This window comes from Lathyrus oleraceus, chromosome 6 (assembly GCF_024323335.1).
Source record: "Lathyrus oleraceus cultivar Zhongwan6 chromosome 6, CAAS_Psat_ZW6_1.0, whole genome shotgun sequence".
In the NCBI taxonomy this organism is placed as follows: Eukaryota; Viridiplantae; Streptophyta; class Magnoliopsida; order Fabales; family Fabaceae; genus Lathyrus; species Lathyrus oleraceus.
Window position 1 is genome coordinate 27,450,540 of NC_066584.1, and position 12,121 is coordinate 27,462,660.

Genomic DNA, 12,121 nt, shown 5'->3' on the forward strand with positions numbered 1-12,121 from the left:
ACATGGATTAGTGGAATGTACTAATATTGTGGTTGTTGTTTGGCATAGTCTGACATGCTTATGTGATGAAATATTGATGATGTATAATGATGTGCATGATGCTGTGAATATATATATTATGCATGCATGTGTGAATGGACTGTGGTATGGCTTGGAGTATGAGCTTGTGTCCGTTATGAATTGTTGTTGGTGTTGCATTGCTAGATGATTAGCATGCATGACATAGCCTTCGGGGCTGTAGCTAATTCCCATAGTGAGGAATTAGTGAGTGAACCATTGTGGATTTGTTGTTGATGTTTGCATACTAGATGAGTAGTGTGCATAGTCTAGCCTTTGGGGCTGTAGCTAATTCCCATGGTGAGGAATTAGTGAGTGAGGCATTAGATCTCAATGAATGGGACTAGTGAGCTCAGTAGCCGTATCTGGAGGGATCGGTGAGCTTGAACTATATGTTCGAGAAGAGTCGGTACCGCATTTCATGGAGTCTCATTGCATAATGAATGCATGGCATAGCCTGTGGGGCTGTAGCTAATTCCCATTGTGAGGAATTAGTGAGTAAATCGTTGTGTTGTGTTGTTGGTGTTGAATATGGTTTGAGGATTATACATATGATATATATTATTGTTGAATATGATGTTTGGACGGATATTGCCGTTGCTGAATGCGTAGTCTGGTTAGGGTGAATTGATGTGTGATTTACTTAGCATTACATGTTGTTCTATAATGCTTATTATATTGATTGAAGAACTCACCCTTACAACTATTTTTCAGGTAACGAGCAGTGAGTTGAGTAGAAGCTAGTGCTATGGAGTCTAGTGTCGTCCTTAGTGGGTCATGCTCTGGTAGATGTAACATCGGGAGGGGATGTTTGACTATGTTTTAATTTAGTTGTTGATCAACTTTACATGTAATGTAGTACATGTTTTGAATGTCGATGTTTTGTATCCGCTGCGTATTATGCAACTGTTTTATTTGATAAATAAATGAGCATGACAGGATGTTTTGATAAATGTTGTGAAATGATTGTGTGACACCCTTTGGTGCATAATTACTCTGATTGTTATATGTTAATAATTTAATTAAATATTTGGGGTATTTAGAAGGGTGTTACAAATTAGCTATTGTGCCCCGGGCATAGACACAATGCTTTAAAAAATTACAAAATTTGAAACGCTAAAATAGCAATAACAATTACTCCTGACTAAAGGAAATCGGGATAGTGTCTTCAGCCTTCCAATTATTGAGTCTGTCACCAATTGTTGAGAAAATCCAGCTATCCAAGTCGCAATCGCTATCGACATCTTCTACAGCATTAATCTGATCTTTGACTAGCTTTTCAGAGCTAAACCCCAGGCCAAATTTATCAGACTTGTACGGTACATCGATCAGTTGACCCCAGCCAGTACGACCACCATTTTCGACCACGGCTTGAGCGTCTTTCAGAGAAATCATAGCAGGAGGAGCACGAATAACCTTGGGCACACGGGAAGTTGGCTTAAGGACAGGACTGGTCGGAGGAACTACCTCAAATGACTGAGAAGGAGTCTCAAAGAATTCACCATCCATCTCGATGTATCTGAAGGTATGCACACTACTGACAATATATTCATCTTCTCCACACACAGTGACAATCTTACCCTCTATTGGATACCTCAACTTTTGATGGAGAGACGAAGCTACAACACTTGCCCCATGAATCCAAGGGCGTCCCAGCAAGCAGGAATAGGCAGGACGAATGTTCATTACGTGAAAGGTAGTGTTGAAGACTTGAGGTCCTATCTTGATAGGGAGAACCACTTCACCATGGACAACGCTCTTCGCACCATCGTAAGCACGCACCACAACGTCACTAGGTTTCAGTTCAATGCTTTTATAGTCAAGTTTATCGAGCACAGCTTTCGGTAGCACATTCAAAGAAGAGCCATTATCGATCAACACATGAGACAAGGTGATCCCCTTACACTCAATGGAGATATGCAGAGCTTTATTGTGATTCTTTCATGCTGGTGTCAGGTCAGCATCGGAAAAGCCTGGGCCATTGTCAACAGCCAAGTTAGCAACATAATTTTCGAACTGATCGACAGATGTCTCCTGAGGTACATGAGCGGTCTTCAAGAATTTTATCAATGCATTGGCATGAGATTCAGAAGATAACAACAAGGATAACATCGAAATTTTAGACGGAGTATGCCCCAACTGTTCTACCACATCAAAATCACTCTTGCGGATGATTTTCAGCATTTCTTCCATTTCCTGTTTGGCAACATCTTCGGTAGTAACTTCGACTGGTGTCCTTGACTGAGAAGGATTGATTACTGGTTCCTTTCCTCGAGTTTCAGGGACGGGAGGTGAGATTTCTGGAGAAAAGATCCTTCCGCTTCGAGTAATTTTACTAGTCCCAACAATGTCAACGTCATTAGTATTAGCAGAATTATCATCTTGTTTTATGCCGTGGATGTAAACATCACCTCCATAATTCCACGGAATGGCTTTGCTTGAGGAATACGGTACTGGGCCAGGTGCAATAATAATTAGGGGAGCTACCTTGGGCTCAGCAGTAATCTTCACAGGCACTCTAGTAGCGGTAATCTTCACTGGAACTTTGGACCTAGCAATCACAAATATTTCTTCAATAGGGTTTTCCACCTTAGGAATCTTTTCTAAGAGAATTGTACGATCATCCATCAGCCCTTGAATACCATTCCTCAACTTTAAGCAATCATTGGGTCGGAGTATACAGAGATCGCAATTTTCAGCACAACCTTGAAATAAACCAGCTTGCAATAAATTCTTCTTGATGATCAGGAGAGAAGATGCTAAGTCAGCTACATTAGAAATGTGAGAATTGTCATCCACAACATTAACAGTCTTGTCATGATTAGGCATAGGAGCAGTGATGACATTAGGAGTCTCCGGAGGATCAAATTCAATTTCTCCAGCGTCGATCATATCCTGAATCTTATTTTTCAACAACCAACAATCGTTTGTATCATGCCCGGGGCTATCGGAGTGATATGCACACCTGGCATTGGGATTATAACGAGGAGAAGTAGTGTTGGGATTTGTAGGAGGATCTTTGAGGGTAATTAAATTTGCTTTTAGCATACCTTGCAGTGTCTGTGCTAAAGTCATATTGATCTTCGTAAACTGTCTTCTTGGCCTGTCTTGTCTGTGTTGGAAGTTTTGAAATGGCGGTGCTGCAATCGTAACTGCTCCAACAGTATGGTCACGATTTTTCTTGTTATGACCCCTTTGACCGTACATAGCATTTGATTCGTTCCTCCCCTGATAGGACTTTTTGGTGCTTGCAGAGGTAGCCACCTGTATCTTTCCACTTCGAATGCCACTTTCAACACGTTCACCTGTTAATATAAGTTCAGTGAAACCCGACGAGGAACTCCCCAATAGATGGCTGTAGAATGGGCCAGTCAGTGTACCCATGAACATGTCCACTAATTCTCGATCAGTCATAGGGGGTTTGACTCTGCCAGCCAAATCTCTCCATTTTGAGCATATTCTTTGAAGCTTTCTTTAGATCCCATAGTCATATTCTGCAACTGTAGCCGAGTAGGCGCCAATTCAGAATTATACTGGTAGTGCTTGTAGAAAGTTGTCGCTAAATTAGTCCAGGTGCGGATGTTAGAGCTCTCGAGCTGATAATACCACTCTAACTGTGTGCCAGACAGACTCTCTTGGAAGAAATGGATCCATAACTTCCTATCAGTGATATACGGCTGGATCTTTCTCACATAAGCTCTCAGATGCATCTGAGGACAAGATGCACCATCGTACTTAGTGAAAGCGGGGACCTTGAATTTGCGGGGAATGACCACATCAGAGACCAGACCTAAGCCTTCGAAATCCAGACCGGGCGCCTTCTGACCCTCCATAGCTAGCATGCGTTCTTCCAGCAACTTATACTTATCATCTTTTGGAGAGTACTGTTCATTTTCATAATCTTCATCGTCGTCCTCACGGTTGAAGGGATCAACATTCTCCTCTTCCGAATCATTTTCTGTCTCCTCTTCTTGATCCTTCGGCATTCTAATCTTGACTCCTGCGGCCTGTCCTTTAAGTCTTCTTCCCGGGTTAATGTAACTCACAACTTTCTTGTCTTTCTTCTTCTCGAGCAAGAGAGCCTTCAGCTCCTCCTGCCCCTTGGATAAGTTCAAGATCATCTCCTGGAATTGAGCATTCTGAGCCTGGAGATCTTTGACAATTTTTTCTGTTTGAGAGGAAAACCGTGAGAACATTGATCCTTTTAGAGTACCTGTTATGCAATGTTATGTTATGCTATGCAATGTATGAAATGTTTTCAAGGACTTTTGAATTTTAACTTTGCGTAAACCACCAAAAGAGGGAAATTTTTATTAATAATTTCTTTAATCAATGTTCATTACAAAAAATAATAAAATACAATGAAAGCTCAAGTCTCCAAGAGACGGCTTCTTTTTGGGCGGAGATATGCATTGAGTCTTCGTTCCTCATTAAGCTGGCTGGTGAGCTCTAATACTTTCTTCCTTTCTGCACCGAACTGAGTTTCAAAAGTATCCCTTTCCTCTCTCAACTGGATCCAAGATTTCTTCAATTCTTCAACATTGGTAGGCATATCTGGATAAGGAATGATCTGAGGGGCACCTCCTTCAACTTTTGGTTCGACAATCAGAGGTCCGATTGCAAGATATGGCATGGTAAGCTCACGAGCTCTGGCGCGTACCCATCTGAGATAAGGTTCCATAGGAATAGAGTTTTTCTGTCCTAGAGTACTTCTTTTCACCATGCCCCAAGCTCGTACAAACCTTTGACGGAGACCTTGAGAGTCGTTGTCATAGTCAAACACAGTGCCTTGAATAATTATTTCATGTGGACCATCTCTTCGATCATAACCAAACTGACGTAGGGCTAAAGCCAGGTTATAAGTAATACCTCCTCTTATCCCCAGGAGTGGTACGTTAGAGAATTCTGTACAACGGTCAATGATGATAACATCTTCTTTGGGTTGGGGACACCAATGAATGTCTGAATGTGAGAGCGACATTATCCTTTGAGACCATTTCAAATTTTGCTCATTCTTCAAGACTGATGGAGGAAGGTGCGAAATAAACCACCTAGATAATAAAGGTACGCAGCACATGAGAGTCCCTTGCCTTTTCATAGTACGAGTGTGAAGGGAATGCAAAATGTCTCCAAGCAAGGTGGGCACAGGGTTATGAGTGAGAAATATCCTAACAGCATTCATGTCTATGAATTGATCCGTGTTAGGAAATAGCACCAAACCATAGATTAGTAGTGCTAGAACATCTTCGAAAGCATGGATATTCATAACTTTTAGGAATTCTCGGGCCTTATTTATCAGAAATTTGGCAAGTAAACCCTTAATTCCACTTCTTGTTACCCAATTAGTTTCAATGTCGGACTTTGTCATGTGTAAAGCCGCGACAACTTCTTCAGACTTCAGAATCTTTTCTAAACCACTGAAAGGTGTTTGATCAAGGATAGGTATCCCTAGCAGCCTGGAGAATTCTTCTAACGTGGGTACTGTCATACGGTGAACTGACTTTGTGGTGTTTTTGCTTTGGAAAGCAAATGTCGCGGATAGCAAGAGTCGCCACCGACTTTTCTTTTATCCAATAAGGAAAGGCGGAAAAGAACAGGAAAGACCTTGATTAGATTTTGGGTTCGGGAGGTACATTATACAAAGGGAAGGTGTTAGCACCCTTTGTATCCATGGTTATCCATGGGCTCTTAATTGCTTAATCACTCATGTTTTTCTTGTCTGAAAAAGTGCTTGAGAAATGTTTAGAAAATGTTTTTGAAAAGAGAGTTTAACTTTGTAATGATTCTTGTATGAATGTATACAAAGTGTTTATCTCATTTAATTTTGAAAGTTGTTTAGAAAAATATAACTCGGCAATGGTTCTAGTGCGAATGTATGCCAAGTGGTGATTCTCTAATAGATGTTTTGCAAAGTGTGAGGTATGAAAAGCATTTTTAATTGTGAGTAAGCATTTAAGAGTTATACCTACCCAAGGCCTTTATGGGTATTTCCTATCCTTAAGAGGGTAAAACTGTCCTTACTATTGAGAAGTAAGTAGTCTTATCCCTTGGATGTAAAGGGACATCGTAGGGTCATCGATTGGTCATTGAAGGCAACATTTGTAAGGATACCTTAGCATTCGAAGGGACGATCATCATTTAACCGTAGGCTACAACGAAGGGTCATCGAGGGACAAAGTCATATATTCGAAGGCAACATCCGAGGGACTATGATTTATCTTATAGGGACATGGTGATTTAATCGAAGGGTCTTTGCTAAGTGTATCCCCACATTCGCGGGACATGACCGTAATACCGTAAGGCAACAAAGAGAGGACCAAGATCATGTATTCAAAGGGAATATTTGTAATCAGTTAGGTAATTTAGAATATATCTCCACAAGGGTATCCCACAAATAAAGCGGAATACCTAGCCAGCTACCTTCTTCGGAAGTATGTGAGCCCTCACAAAATTCAACAAACGGGTTAGAATACCAAGACGGGGTGCAATCGAGGATTGCACCAAACAAAAGAGTAATAATAATGTCAGGTAAACAATGCACGGTTATAATAACTCATATTAGATAAGCACAGAACAGAACAGGAAAAATTAGCGACTGCCATATTCGCTACTGCCTCGCCTAGCGAAGGCTTGGCGAACCCTCGCTGCATGTTCGCTTAGCGATGTGCTAGCGAACGGCTGCGGGTTTTGAGTTTGATAACAGTACGATTTCCGGAACTCCGAACCCTATGGCATCCATTACCGAAATTACATGGTTAAACATTCAGAATATTCATGCATACTTAAACCCACATGCAAAATCTAATTACATATCCAAAAATTCAATCATAATGCATCATGTATTTAGAGATTGCAAATTGGAAGCATAAAACGGTAATGATGTGCAAACCTGTTTGCAATTGAATTGCACTGGTGAATTGGCAGATCACTCTTAGGGTTTGTACCGAATCGAGTGGGTGGAGGTAACCTTTGTGCAGATGAGTTTCCTTCAGGGTTTCCTTTAGGGTTGCTCTGAATTCTTTTGGTTAGCCTTCAGGGTTTGCTCTCTGTGTGTGTTTGTGTTCTCCTTTTCCGTTCCCCAGATCTCCCTTTTTCTGAATGAGGTCTTGGTATTTATAATGATTTTGTGACCTAGTTGGGCTCAGAATGAAGCCCAAAATTTTCTGATATCCGCAAGCTTCGCTAAGCGAGTGGTGTAGCGAAGGGTTCGCTAGGCGAAGGATTTGCTCGCCTAGCGAGCATGCCAGTTTAAGTCACCTTTTGGATTTGGCCACCTGTGCGTTGGGTCTTTGTTCCTTTAAGATCAATGTCTTGAGAAATGGATTAGAAAGCCTTCAAAAATGTCTTGAAAACTTAACGGGTAAATTTTGGGGTATGACAGCTGCCCCTGTTCAATATTCTTAAACCGAGAGATTTAGAATGGTATGTACGACATTCGTGATCTGGAGGTGGAAGATTATTGAACACTTAGAATGCCCGAAAATTTGCACTTGTTAAGTAAAAGATGGTCTTGATGGAGATGAGCTTAAAGATGCCATCCAGAAAGTTTGATGATGAGAGCTTCAGAATGCTTCGTACATTTGACCATATCTGAAGACATGGGTGCCACCCCGGGTCGTACGCTAGACCGTATAGTGAGTCATCCATTAGGCTGGATCTGAAGGAATGAATATCAGAATGGATCGTACGCTAGATCGTATCTGAGTTGTAGAATGAGCCATCCATTGGGCTGTCGACTTCACTGGGGATAAAGGATCAGAATGGATCTTTTGCTAGATCGTATCTGAGTTGCAGAATGAGCCGTACGTTAGGCTGTATCTGAAGAAAGTAGTCGTACGTTAGACTACACCTCGGAATGTACCGTACGCTAGATAGTATCTGAGGAATAAAGATCAGAATGGATCGTACGTTAGATCGTATCTGAGGGGATGAACATCCAAGTGGGTCGTACGTTAGACCGTATTGGAGCAGTTGAAGAAATCATATGTTGGGCTGGATCAGAATGAACCGTATGTTAGGCTATATCTGATAATATTTGTGTATGTTGTATTTGCGATAAATGTCTGGGATGGGCTTAAAGATGCCATCATTAGGAGGATGTCAAAATGCTTGTCAGAACGAATGTTTATATGGAGTATATCTAAAAGATGTATCTGAACCTTGAATGTAATCGATGAAGATATCCGTCTGAATGGATCTTTATTTTGACTGTATCAGGAGGATAATTAACCTGAAAAATAAGGTTAGCTTCATGACATGTCATGATGCATGAGATGTGTTATGCTTTCGAAACTAAATGCGAGCGTTACATGCATGCATATGCTGGGAAATGATGTAATGAATGAATTATGCGTCTGAGAAGTTCTGCCAGAGAAAATAAATCCCGATATTCTGGTTGGAGATATTCATATTGATGACCCTTTTCTTAGATGGGGATATTTGATTTCTGTCTGATGGTAGAAATATTCAACAGAACCTGGCTGGGGATAAAAGAGACGACCAGTCTGTCTAGTAATGTCAATTTCTTCTGGAGAATAATTGGTTGTGCTGGGGAATATAATTAGCAACGGATTTATTGGAAAGCATGGTTAGACCTTATCCTCGATCCTGAAGTCTTTTAGTAATTGTGATCTCTATTTTATGCATGTATTTTTGGTAAACATCGATCATATTCAAATGCATATATCAATTCGAATTAAATCAATGGACGTTTATGCAAACAAAACGGAGAAAGTAAAACAAAAGCGTCTTTTTGGAAATAAAATTGTATTGATTTTGAAAGAGGGCCTATAAACAGGAAATTTGAATACAAGGAGACAGAAATCCTAGTAAGAGGAAATTCTCGAGGATACAAAGACAAAGCTATGAAGGAAACAGCCATACTGATTTTAATTCTGCTACTGTCATTATGCCTTCAAGCGTCTCATCTCCTGCTGTCGGATAGAAGTGATTGACTTGTTCAGTCCCTTTGATTTGGGTGAAGCTGACCGAGAACGGGACATAGTCATACGCTTTAATCCCTAATTTTTGCCTGGACCGCCTTTTCAGGTTTTCAGTCCACCAGGATACCCTTTTTTGCCCAAGCCGCCTTTTCAGGTTTTCGACTTGCCGGGTGTACATGCGTAGTATTTTTTAACTATGTCCGTGTTCACGGGATGCGGGGACTCTTCGTCATCTATTGTAGCAAGCATCATGGCTCCACGCTTCCTTTGATTGCCTTCTGGGTAGTATATTGGATATCATACTCTGTTGGAATCATCTGCCATCCTGCTATTCTTCCGGAGAGAGCAGGTTTCTCAAATATATATTTGATAGGACCCATCTTAGAAATTAATAAAGTGGTATGATTCAACATATACTGTCTTAGTCGGCGAGCAGCCCAAGCCAAAGCACAGCAAGTTTTCTCGAGCAATGAGTATCTTGTTTCACAGTCGGTAAACTTTTTGCTAAGGTAGTATATTGCATGCTCTTTTCGACCAGACTCGTCATGTTGCCCCAACACACACCCCATTGAATTTTCTAACACGGTCAAATACATGATTAGAGGTCTTCCTTCAACTGGTGGTATCAGAATTGGGGGTTCTTGGAGATACTTCTAGATTTTGTCAAAAGCTTCTTGACATTCATCATTCCATATCGTCTCTTGATTTTTCCTCAGTAATTTGAAGATGGGTTTGCAGGTAGCAGTCAAATGGGAGATAAATCGGGCAATGTAATTCAAGCGTCCCAAGAAACCTTCTGACTTCTTTCTGGTCCAATGTCGATTGATTCCTCATGCGGCTGTATGATCTTTTCTTCTTGCAGTAACAGTCTGGCAAGCTCTCCAAGTACTTCGCAATCTTCCTCACTTCCATCCTCGGCTTGGTAGATCAGATTTTCAAAGTCATAATGAACAGTAGCAGAATTATTATCAACAGGATCCAGAGTGGATATGGATCTGCTATTGGTTATGTGAGTGTGTGTAAGAAAGCATAGCTTGTTTAAAAGATGACAGGAAAGATAAAGAGCGCAATATTTGAATGCAAAAAGTCCATTGATCTATTGAATGTGAATATGCTTATGAAAATGACAAACCCTTGAAAAATTAGCTACTGTGCCCCGGGCCTAGACACAATGCTTTAAGAAGTTCAATTGTAAAAATTAAAAATTTGCAACACTAAAATAGCAATAACAATTACTCCTGACTAAAGGAAATCGGGATAGTGTCTTCAGCCTTCCAATTATTGAGTCCGTCACCAATTGTTGGGAAAATCCAGCTATCCAAGTCAAAATTGCTATCAACATCTTCTACAGCATTAACAGTCTTGTCATGATTAGGCATAGGAGCAGTGATGACATTGGGGGTCTCCGGAGGATCAAATTCAATTTCTCCAGCGTCGATCATATCCTGAATCTTATTCTTCAACAACCAGCAATCGTTTGTATCATGCCCGGGGCTATCGGAGTGATATGCACACCTGGCATTGGGATTATAACAAGGAGAAGTAGTGTTGAGATTTGCAGGAGGGCCTCTGAGGGTAATTAAATTTGCCTTTAGCATACCCTGCAGTGCTTGTGCTAAAGTCATATTGATCTTGGTAAACTGCCTTCTTGGCCTGTCTTGTCTGTGCTGGAAGTTTTGAGATGGCGGTGCTGCAATCATAACTGCCCCTATAGTATGATCACGATTTTTCTTGTTACGACCCCTTTCACCGTACACAGCATTTGATTCATTCACCCCCTGATAGGACTTTTTGGTGCTTGCAGAGGTAGCCGCTTGTATCTTTCCACTTCGAATGCCACTTTCAACACGTTCACCTGTTAATATAAGTTCAGTGAAACCCGATGAAGAACTTCCCAGTAGATGGCTGTAGAATGGGCCAGTCAGTGTACCCATGAACATGTCCACTAATTCTCGATCGGTCATAGGGGGTTTGACTCTGCCAGCCAAATCTCTCCATTTTTTAGCATATTCTTTGAAACTTTCTTTAGAGCCCATAGTCATATTTTGCAGCTGTAGCCGAGTAGGCGCTAATTCTGAATTATACTGGTAGTGCTTGTAGAAAGTTGTCGCTAAATCAGTCCAGGTGCGGATGTTAGAGCTCTCGAGCTGATAATACCACTCCAACTGTGTGCCAGACAGACTCTCTTGGAAGAAATGGATCCATAATTTCCTATCGGTGGTATACGGCTGAATCTTTCTCACATAAGCTCTCAGATGCATCTGAGGACAAGACACACCATCGTACTTAGTGAAAGTGGGGACCTTGAATTTGCGGGGAATGACCACATCAGAGACCGGACCTAAGCCTTCGAAATCCAGATCGGGCGCCTTCTGACCTTCCGTAGCTAGCATGCGTTCTTCCAGCAACTTATACTTATCATCTTTCGGAGAGTATTGTTCATTTTCATAATCTTCATCGTCGTCCTCAGAGTTGAAGGGATTAGCATTCTCATCTTCCGAATCATTTTCGGTCTCTTCTTCTTGATCCTTCAGAATTCTAATCTTGACTCCTGCGGCCTGTCCTTTAAGCCTTCTTCCCGGGTTAATGTAACTCACAGGTTTCTTGTCTTTTTTCTTCTCGAGCAAGAGAGCCTTCAGTTCCTCCTGCCCCTTGGATAAGTTCAAGATCATCTCCTGGAATTGAGCATTTTGAGCCTGGAGATCTTTGACAGTTTGTTCGAGGGCCATTTTTCTGTTTTCAATAGGAAGACCGTGAGAACATTGATCCTTTAGAATACCTGTTATGCCATGTTGTGTTATGCTATGCAATGTATGGAATGTTTTCAAGGACTTTTGGAATTTAACTTTGCGTAAACCAACAAAAAGGAACTTTTATTAATAATTTTTAATCAATGTTCATTACAAAAAATAATAAAAGCACAATAAAAGCTCAAGTCTCCCAGGGACGGCTTCTTTTTGGGCGAAGATATGCATTAAGTCTTCGTTCCTCATTAAGCTGGCTGGTGAGCTCTAACACTTTCTTCCTTTCAGCACAGAACTGAGCTTCAAAAGTATCCCTTTCCTCTCTCAACTGGATCCAAGATTTCTGCAATTCTTCAACATTGGTAGGCATGTCTGGAT